An 11,123-nucleotide genomic window follows, 5' to 3' on the forward strand; every position below is an offset into this window, starting at 1 on the left:
TATACAAAGCTATAGCTTAGGTCAAGCTATATATTTAATAAACAATAATAAAAAACTCTTCACTATTATTTCCTTTTAATACATTCATTTAAAATTAGTCCTAAACAATGATTTAGATTTAGCTCTTGAGATTTAAAATTTGACCTAAAGCATACATTTCTCTATAAGTAAATACAAAGATAATCACAAAATCTTTCTATTTTGGAAATTGATGCCATTGCCTTATGCTCAGAGGTCTGCACTAAACATTTAGAATTCCACTAAGGGCAAAATCTTCTTCTTGCATGCAGTGTTCTCAGAAATGAGGTCAGGCATTTCTCAATCCCTGGCAGGAAAACTTTCTGACTCATTACTCTACCATGAAGCATCCAGAATTTCCCCTTGGGTCCCAGTCAAATTGTTCAAATGCTTTGGAAAAATATATCTTTTACATCCCAAGAAAGGGAATATAGAAAAGATGTCCTCATAGCTTGAAAGGGTTAGAGTCCTCTTAGGTTTGAAGCAGTGTCTTGCAGTTTCCAAGCTAGTATTATTTATTAATTCGTGCAATGAGTTCCACAAGCACTGAAGTACTTTACAGAATTACAAATTCTACTGTAAAAACACAGATGTGAAACTCCTTTTGTTTCACTGCTGTGTCAGTGAAACTGTGTCAGTGAAACACTGCTGTGATACTGCTGACACATAACCAGTTTTCTGGTAGGACCCAGAAATCAGACAACATTGTTAAATTGACATGGGAAGGACTGAACCATGCCCACATCATTGCTGGGGACTTCCAAATCCCCCAGAGATTCCTGGCCATCAGTTTAAGACATCAGGTGCTCACCTGAAGCGTTTCAAAGGCCTTCTGCATTTTCACTTAATTGTTGATCCTGTATGTTTATGTCCTGAAACTAATGCAAGTCATCCAAACCTGGCAAGTATTACCTGGTATTCTGGGAGCTCTGGGGTCCTTTTCTGAAGGACCTTTTCATGAAGCCTCTCCTTCCTTTTCCTTCTGATTAGCCATGATCTAAGCTGGGCCTATCCGTTGCAAAAGTACTTTTGTGCATTTTCCTTCTGTCCCTTCTACTGCATGCCCGTGTACTCTAAGAATGGGTTACAGAAGATCACAGAATCACAGAATTGTCTAGGTTGGAAGAGACCTTAAGATCATCGAGTCCAACCTCTGACCTAACACTAACAAGTCCTCCACTAAACCATATCACTAAGCTCTACATCTAAACGTCTTTTAAAGACCTCCAGGGATGGTGACTCCACCACTTCCCTGGGCAGCCCGTTCCAATGCCTCACAACCCTTTCAGTAAAGAAGTTCTTCCTAACATCCAACCTAAAACTCCCCTGGTGCAGTTTAAGCCCATTCCTTTCACCAGGCATGTGGGAGAACAGACCAACCCCCACCTCACTACAGCCTCCTTTATGGTACCTGTAGAGAGCAATAAGGTCGCCCCTGAGCCTCCTTTTCTCCAGGCTGAACATGCCCAGCTCCCTCAGCCACTCCTTGTAGGATTTGTTCTCCAGAAACAAGATTTATCAGAAAAAAAAAAGACTCAGGGCTTGTGGGGAGGAAAGACAAAAGTCAGCATGGAGCTGGTGATGAATTGATATTCCTGTGTCACATATCCTTCTCAAGAAAAGAGGGAGAACGATGTAAACGAAGGCTGCTCTTCCTGTGTTAAACTGGAGACAAATGGAAGCCTACCCCTCAATAAAATGGTGAGAAAGAAAAAAAAATAAAAATTTATAAACATATAACTTTTTTGTTAGTGACAAAACAGGCAAGATCTCCTGCACTGTGAGGTGCCTTATGTCAAGACAACTGAGCAGATGGATTCCCGAGAAGGGAAACCCATATCTATGTACATGTCAGACCAGAGTTTCCCTTATTTGCCTCTTCTGAGTTGCTCCTCTGAATTCTAACACTGTCCTTGATAATGGAGGGACAAGGATAACATTTCTGTAATATCTCCAGATGGTCCTGGGCACTAGACAAGGCTCTTCAGAATCATTCAAACACCTAAATGATGAAATTTCTGTTTAAACTTAGGTGATTAGATAAGCAAATCTGCTGATATAATTAGACTATTTGTGGACTTAGAAAATCACTATTATGCTTACATGATTAGCTGCTTCTGAGCCATACCTAACAGAAGATGGAAGAAAAAGAGTGCAGCTTCGCTTCTCGTACAGGACTGGTGGAGGACTGGAGGACTTCAGGGTGGCTTGATGCCATTTCATACCTCAACCCCCACACAGCCCCAAGGCCAACTGCATATCCCCCACTGCTGCAGCTCATCGGCTGGCTACCTCCAGAAACCACATCATACAGCCCTGTCTGGAAACTCGTCTCTCTGATAATAAGCAAGCCTTTCCACCCTTGCTATTCCGCATTGTGAAGCAGTAAGAGAAAGTCATGTTTAGTGCAAGATTATATATCAAAGGCAAGTGGTAACAGGCTGCTTTAGAGAAGGTGAAGTGTCATGTTAACATAGTATGTTCTAGTATTAATAATTTGATTTAATATTTAATATTTCCTTTTTGTGTTTAGATAAGAATTCAGTAAGCTTTCCCAATCATCTCCCTCACTTCAGTTTCTTGAATACTGTGTGCCCTGTCCCTTAAAGCACTTATTCACACATTAGGAAAATATTGACATGATGTCGTTATCCTATTTGTGCAAAGGTCTCTTCTGCTGTTGACATGTCTGTTCCTTTAATCAGCTGTGAGAGTGCTGATGTGTTGTACAATCAGTGACAGACATTTATGAGTCCGACCTGGTGGCTCTTAAGTATGCACAGCTCCCATTGATTAAAGTGGGAATTTTATATGTTTAAGGGCAGCAGGATCAGAGCAGTTAAAAAAAAAATAAAAACGATCCCAGCCTGTGTACACTGAGGGCAAAGTAAAAACCCTTGACTTTCAAACCAAGCTTGACTTACTGGAACTTCCTACACCACATTTTCCATCACTTTTTGGCTTTATATAAACACCGATTGTCCTAATTAAGAAAGTCCTTGACTTTGCTTTTATTCAGGGTGGCAGAATTTTTTTTTTTTTTTTTTTTTTTTTTTTTTCCAAGTGTACTGCAGAGTGGTTCCTGGGAATTCAACACCTTTCAGATTTCCAGGATTAGGCCCTAATTGAGCATATTTCAGGAGAGCTTGAGACTCAGAAGACTTGCTTTCTGCCAGGAAATGAGATGCATAAATTTTGTTGCTTAGACCTGATCATGTGGAGATGTGACTCTTCAAGACGTTGCTATCCCTAAGCAGCATTAATGCTTTCCCACCTTTACTGCTCTGTATTTGTCATTAACAACACCTGGCATGCATTTGCTTTCCCTTTCTAAGAGAGCATGTTTAAAAGCCTACCCATTGCAGACATTGCAGACATTGCAAGCCTCTCCACAATTGCAGACAGGACAGCCAAGCAATGGTAATCCAGCCAGTAACTCACATTGTTACTGAGCAGACAAGGCAGACAAAGCTTCCACTGTGAGCCATGCTGGTATCCAGTTCTGAAGCAAGGCTTGGAGGAGAAAGCCATAAAAACTGGAGTATAAAGCTGTTATGCACCTCAGCTTCTTCCCTTGCTCTTGCAAAAGAGATCGTTCTTATATAGGATGGTGTGAAAGACAGAAGTGGGTCTTTGCTGGGCTCCTAGTGATGGTTGTAGCTATTGAGACTTTTTCAGAAATTTATATTAGAATGAAATCTCACTGTTTTATTAGTCTCCTGTTTCTGCCACTTCATGATAAATACATCACAGAATCACAGAATTGTACATGAGACATAATACCACAAGACAGACACATTACATGTTGTTTGAGTTAAAATGGCATGGATGCTCCTTCCACCTTAGGCAACAAATTCGGTGCTGAAGTTAAAAGCCTCATTTTCCACTTCATATCTGAGCAATGGATTCAGGTAGACATCTCCAGGGGGCTTCACAGATTTTGGGTTGGCTGAAACCACCAGTAGAAAACCTTCCTCTCTTCCCTAACAAATACAACTTCACCTCCTGACTTATTTTTAGTGAGAGACTGAATACTTTAAGCTCCTCTCCCACATCCAGCCACTTCTGGCTTCAGAAGTTGCAGAAGTTTCGCAATGTTGAAGCAAACTATCTAGAGAAGGAATCATGGCAGATAATGATGAAGGAGTGTCAAGCAACAGAGACTCACACAGACCATACTGAACAAGGATTTTGAGAAAGTTGTATTTTATTTTTATGGAGTATGTGATTTAGAATTGGTTTAGCTTTTTAGCTGTCAGTGGAAGGGCAAAACAAGGAGCAAATTAAAGTACACGTTCACTCGGTCTCATCTAACCTTTAGCACTTTTTGGTGCCTTGCTTGTACTTTTTAAGAAAAAAAAAACAAAAAACAAACAAAAAAAAAAACACAACTACTGTAAGAATGATTTTAGGTCATAAATCTGGGTTTGGAACTGACATTTCTGAAAGCTTCCAAGTATGTAAAGTTAAAAATGTGATTCTGCCTGTTCTGCTGGTGAGGCAGGAGTTCAAACCTGGACTTTGGTTTTCTTCACGTGCTGGCATAATCAGGGATATGGGTTTTCATTTAGCCCCGCACACTTCTGTTCAGCTGCTATCTTCTCTCCTGGGCATACAAGAAATGAAAGGTTCGAGAGAGAGAGGAATTTATTTTATTAACAATGGGAGAGAGAGGTTTTTTTGAAGTGTCACAAAATTAGAAAATTAATTGAGGAAATAGTCATTATGACATCTTGTCATTTCTACTCTGCCTTTCCTGCAGGTCTCACAGGCTGCTCTGACGTGCAGATATCTGCAAATCTGTAAGGTATGAATCATCTCACACATTGCCGAGGTGAAACCTGACAACTATTTAACAGCACCACTGCAACACTATGGAACATTTTAAGACAGGAAATTAAGAATACCTGAGCCAACGAAAGCCACAGGGGAAAGTTTAGATGGACAGAATTTAATTACCCATGCTGGAACTTGGCCAGGACACCAGAACTTACACCCCAACCCTCCTGTAAAGTGCCATCGGACCCTTAATGCTAACAAATGGTTGCAACATCAGCTTTAGATCTGCTCCAAATGAGAACAGCACTAAAAGTCATCCAAGACCTTCTGAGGTATTCATTTACTAGTGACTGACAGAAAAGGGTACAACATACCTAATCACACAAAACAGCTATAGCACAACATGAAAAATACCTTCCCTAGCAGCACTGGAGGCTGTTCTCTCGACACAGCTCAATATTTTTAGAAGAACTCGGTGTATTTTCAGAAATGCATCAATGATTTTGTAAAAAAAAAAAAAAAAAAAAAAAAAAAAAGCACATTTCATTATCTCAGAACTCAAAGTATATCCTTATGTCCCCTATGGAGCGCCCAGATATACTGATATACTTCAGTTCTTAGCTTCTTGCTTCTTGCCATTTGTAGTGTGGAAAAGAGATGTATATTGAATATCAGAGTGCTGACTTTAAAGGGAAGATAAAAGCCTGAAAGTATATACTGCTTTGCTTCTCACATTGTTTTTCTAAGGAAAACTGTATACTGTTTAACATTTATTTTTGGCAAAGCTAAAATTTTTTGTGGGTTATCTTTTCTATAAGAACTGGATTTCTACAAATTGTGATTCTTGAAATTCCTTAGGCTGAGGAATTATGTCAGCCCTGAAAAACATGGGTTCATTATTCACATCGTGTTACACTGCTGACATAATTCCCTAACAGAGTGGGACATGAGGTGTCCCAGTTTGATACTTCAACCTACAGTCAATGCTTTTGGCTTCTCTAAATAGTAAACAGTTTTGTGTGTGAGATCCTGTTTTAAAAATCCTTTGAGCAGTATATCTATATTAAAAAAAGAAAATCTGGGTTAGCTGTGGGCCACCAGCAATTTATCAGGCAGTATTAGTTATGTCTGTGGGATATTTTTCATTATCTGAGGATTATTAATAGAGACACCGTATACATAGTGATTATTCCTTGACTAATAATTGAGATAATATCGATATGAAGCCCAGTTTCATTAACACCTTACTAAAGAGACTATGATTGTGAAGGGTATTTTTTCCCTCCAATTTGTAATCAAAAGTTATTTAATAGTAAAATCAGTCTTCACTTGTAACAGAGGTTGTGGACTTTGGGAGTTGGCAGAGCCAGCTGCTGGGCTGCTGGGAGCCAGACTCTTTTTGATCTTCATATTGAATGGTTTCCTTTGATCACCTTGACAATAGATCATAAAAGAACAGAGCTTTTACCCATATCTCCCTAAATTTGCAGGTAAATAATGAGATGGTCTGAACTGAGGCTGGAGTGTAAGATTTTTAACAAACAATTCTCCCCTTTGAAGTAGACTTAGCAAAATTAGCATATAAATGAGCAATGCTGCTACATAAGGACATGTGGCTGAAGAATAGGGATAATTGGACTGAGGGGGTTAGTTTCTAAATGAGGTCGTTTGCTAAATGACCAGCAGTTAGACTACAGGTGTGTTAATTTGGTGAGTTGAAGATGAGATTTAAACAATGGGGTATGCAAAAGTCAGGGACCCCCAGCAGGTGTGGGGAGGATTGTAGCTTTGTAGCTGAGCAGGGACCTGCAGAGTTGGATGGGAGGCAGTGCAGGTGACAGGGACTACTCTGACACAGACCATACCTCTGTAGGCACAGGTATCCTAACTGGCACTGTAATGTCAGGCTGTGGTCCATCACATTAATATTCATGATGATTGTCTTTAAACATACAATGCTATTCAAAATGCTCATCAATAAGTCTCTTCAAAGCTGCAGCAGGAGCTCTGTTTTTAGTGTCTGTGAAGAAGGACTGGGATGTCGAAAAATCTGCACTGGTGGCTGCTGCCAGGGGCCGAACTCAATGTGAAAAGCCAGAACCACGGCTGAGCATTGTAGTAACAGCTTACCACTGTATTAACAGCTCTGAGCCTCTCAGCTTTTCATTTCACCAAAATTGTTGGAATTTTGCCTACACCAGAGAGAAGTTTCCACATTATCATAGGGTACCTTGAGCTCTCTCCTCTCTCCATGACAGGGACAAACCTCCTGCCACCAAAATGACCCTGTCCTTCCATGGTACAGACACAAGACTGGAGCATTCTCAGTAACAGAGTTTTCTGATTTTAAAAATGAAAAATAAGTTAAATTTTGTAATATGATTTAAATCACCTTTCAAGCAAAGTTTTGGGAAATCCTTGAAAGAAACATACTCAGTTCACTGGGACTTGCTTCTTTATGTACTTTAACAACAGCCAGATTTAGGATTGACAGGGAGTAGATGAAGGGAGCAGGGTCCTGATGACACTTGAACAGCCAAAGGGATAGCATTTTCTGGGTGGCTTCAAACCTGACCTTGAGTTCTCCCCCTGACTGGTTTGGAGAAAAGACAAGCACTGAGTATCTGTGGAGGGCGTCAGCATCCTCTGGGTGCAGCAACACTCTCCTGGTCCAGGCACTGTTGGGTTTGTCTTTGCCTTTCAACAAGAGAAGATGAGATCACTCTCCCTCCTGTGTAACCCTTGTGTAACATGGAGACTGAGAACTGAATCCAGCTTTTTAACACCTTAAGTGTTAAGGACAACGTTTTTGCCAAAATATAAATTACCTCTAGCCTCTTGTGAATTAAACTTGAATCAGCATTTCTGAACTGCTTTCCCCCACCCTAATTCTCCTTTCTTGCCCTTGGAGACCTGTCTGGATGGCACTCTGTACTACTGGTGAGCGTAGCTGCTGTCTGGGGTCTTTCTCTGCTGGAGCAGAGTCAGAGGTATTTTTAGGAAGTAAAGATGGGCTGTTGGGCTTCAGCAGTGTATTGGCTTTTATGTGGCTGGGAGCGGGGAGGTGTGTGTGTGGGTGGGGGGCACAGGGATAGCCTCTATGAGAAGAAACCAGAAGCTGCCCCATGTTAGATAAGGGCCAGTTTCAGCTGGCTCCAAAGGGACCTGCTGCTGGCCAGAGCTGAGCCAATAAGCAATGCTGTTTGTACCTCGGAGACAGTAGACTGAAGAAAGGGAAAAATACTGCTGGGCAACAGCAGCTGGGAGAGCAAGGAGTGAGAAATGGCCCTGCAGTGAGTACAGGAGGGCAGGAGGTGCTCCAGGCATGCAGCAGCAGTTCCCCTGTGGGCTGTGGAGAGGCCCCTGGTGGAGCAGGCTGTCCCCCTGCAGCCCAGGGGTCCCACATGGAGCAGATCTCCACACTGCAGCCCATGGAGGAGCCCCCGGTGGAGCAGGTGGATGTGGCCTGGAGGAGGCTGCGGCCCATGGAGAGCCCCCACAGGAGCAGGCCCTGGGCTGGAGCTGCAGCCCGTGGAGAGGAGCCCATGCAGGAGCAGGGGGACTGGGGGGAGCTGCTGCCCGTGGGGGACCCGTGCTGGAGCAGCTTGTTCCTGGGAGATGGACCCCGTGGTACGGAGCTGTGTGGGAGCAGTGCTTGAAGAGCTGCTGCCTGTGGGCAGCCCACGCAGAATCAGTTCGGGAAGGACGGCATCCCGTGGGAGGGACCCCACGTGGAGCAGGGGTAGGGAGTGACTGTGAAGGAGCGGCAGAGGTGAAGCATCAGGGACTGACCCTAGCCTCCATTCCCCATTTCTCTATGCTGCTTGGGAGGAGGCGGTAGATAAGAGTGGATGTGGGGAAGGTGTTTTTAGTTTGTTTTTCATTCTTAGTGTTCTAGTCTATTAGCAGTTGGCAATAAATTATTCTCCCTTATGTTGAGTCTGTTTGTCTGCAACAATAACTGGTGAGTCTCCCTGTCCTTACCTCAACCCACAAGCTTGTTTTCATCATATTTTCTCCCCCTGTCTTTCTTAGGAGGGGGAGTGAGAGAGTTGGTTGCCTGTCAGTGTTAAACCACCATAAGCAGCCAACAGGGAAGTGCCAAGTACATGCTCTGATGCTGGTGTCTGAAGCAGGAAGTTTTGTGGAGCTGCCCAAGCTGGGGCAGCTCCGGGTTGGTTTGGGAAAGGGGCATTTCAGGCAGAGCTTTACAAAGAGGGGTGTGGGATGGCAGAGGGTGGAGATTCTCCAGCTGGAACCTGGGTACGTGGTGGGAAGGACCGAGCAGTATAAAAGATTGTAATGGATGGAAAAAGGACCTTTGGCACAGGAGATGGGGCAAGGCCTGGGCAGAGTGGGGAGATGGATGCCAAAGGGAATGGATTTTGTTCACGCCTCTGGCTTAGATATTGGGTTTGGGGCGAGATAATCCCTTGCCCATTTTCTCCTTCCCTCCCTGTTGTTTTTTTGTTTGTTTGTTTGTTTTGTTTTGTTTTTCCTGTTGGTAAGAGGAGTAGCCTAGCTCAACTAAACAGAACTGATTTGTTTCAGAAAAGCTGATAGGAATTTTTTCTGCACTTCTGAAACCTTTCTGTCCTCACCTCTTCTATTTATTAGTTCAAAGTGATTCACCAAAAGTTGACCTGAATTCTCAAACTACTTTTCTTCTGGCAAATAAACTCTTCACTAAAAACATATGTGCTCGTCACTACACTAAATGCACGCTGTCTATTTACTTGCTGCTTGGCTGATGGCTGGCCCCTTCCCAGCAGTGCAGAGGAGATGGAAGGCATTAAGAAAAACCCTGAATATTGCTGGCTGAATAGTCTACAAAAAAAAAAAAAAAAAAAAAAAAAAAAAGGATAGGGATGATAGGAATGAAATCCTAGCACTGTTAAGTGGCACTTGGAAGATTTAGCTACAAAGTTTCTGTAAAGAAAAAAAAAAATCAATGGAAGTCACACGAATAAAAACCATGCACAGCACTTTGAAACCACACCAAAGTGCTGCCATAAATGCATGGAATTATAAAAAATAAACAAAAAACATAGTTGTAGGCAATGCACTGTAATGCATCAGCTCACTGTGGAATAACTTCATGAATATACATCCCAGAACTGGTCTCTCCATCATACGGAGGAAAGAGGTAGACTGAGCTGTAGATACAGAGGCACAGCGTCTGTTAAGGTTTCACTGACCAGCTAGAGGTCTGGCTTGCTGAGCATTTCACATGGTGGCACCAACACCAGCCTGATGTTAGTGTGTTGCTCGGAAATCTGCAGGCAGGAATCCCAGATAATGGGTTTGTTTTTATGGAAGTGGGAAGGAGGCAGAGAAGCTGAATGCAAAGCTGTTGTTCAACCACCCTGTGGTATTAGAAATAGGCTCCCTCGATAGAAATCCTGGGTCAGTTTGAAGTATTTCAAATAGTGAAAGGATTGCTTCTGGAAGTGGTGGAGTCACCATCCCTGGAGGTCTTTAAAAGACATTTAGATGTTGAACTTAGCGATATGGTTTAGTGGAGGACTTGTTAGTGTTAAGTCAGAGGTTGGACTCGATGATCTTGAGGTCTCTTCCAACCTAGACAATTCTGTGATTCTGTGGGTCTTGCTGCCACTGGGTGTGAGGAGGCAGAGAGTAACAACTGCTACAAAAAGGGACAGAAGGTCCACAAGTACATAGGAAATAAAGCAGGCAGGGCTATGCCTCTAACATCCCCAGCATGGGTTTGCACTGGACACGAAGTCAGCAACCACAGAGGGAGCTCAAAAAAACATGCATTTTGATGGAGCATAGGTCACTGCATGAAGAAAGAGTCTGTGCAGAAATTTGTGTGGTCCCAACTTCAACTGCAAATCAGCTTCATGGCACATTAGAAATAATAATAATAATAAACTACCATTTCCCAGGCTGCCATGGTACACACTCAGAAATCTGTCTATATCTCTCTGTGGGATAAAACTGCAGGACAGTGGCTCAGGCAGGAGGAAAGGTAGAAGGGGGACTTCCCATTCAGTGGTGTACAGGGTGTTTTAATGAGGGATTTAAACCAGGTAACACCTGGCTTAGGGGTTTATCTAGAATTAAAAACATATCTCAAGGGAGGATGAAGAGTGGGAAAAAAAAAGTGTTTTGTTTTTTTTTCCCTATAAGGGGAAATTTATTTGGTGGTACAAGGAAGGAAGTATTTCACTAGAAAATAGGAATATTCATGAAGAAAAGATATGGGAAACAGAGAAATCGCTGGCTGAAGCAGGCTTAGTAGGAAAACAATTGGGGGGTTGAAAAATTACCAGAAAAGTGATATTCTCAAGGGTGTAAGCAAT

The 11,123-nt window shown here is 42.5% G+C and overlaps 1 long non-coding RNA gene across 1 annotated transcript in view; it reads left to right on the forward strand.

Annotated features, from left to right (window-relative positions):
• The window catches only part of LOC137855634 (uncharacterized), a 21,194-nt gene extending 12,203 nt beyond the window's left edge, over window positions 1–8,991 (forward strand). Inside the window, exon 3 of the long non-coding RNA XR_011095863.1 lies at window positions 4,781–8,991. This is a non-coding gene — a long non-coding RNA (uncharacterized lncRNA). The remainder of the gene's footprint in view (window positions 1–4,780) is intronic.
• Window positions 8,992–11,123: the final 2,132 nt, after the last annotated feature.

The sequence above is a fragment of the Anas acuta genome, chromosome 4, assembly GCF_963932015.1.
Source record: "Anas acuta chromosome 4, bAnaAcu1.1, whole genome shotgun sequence".
In the NCBI taxonomy this organism is placed as follows: Eukaryota; Metazoa; Chordata; class Aves; order Anseriformes; family Anatidae; genus Anas; species Anas acuta.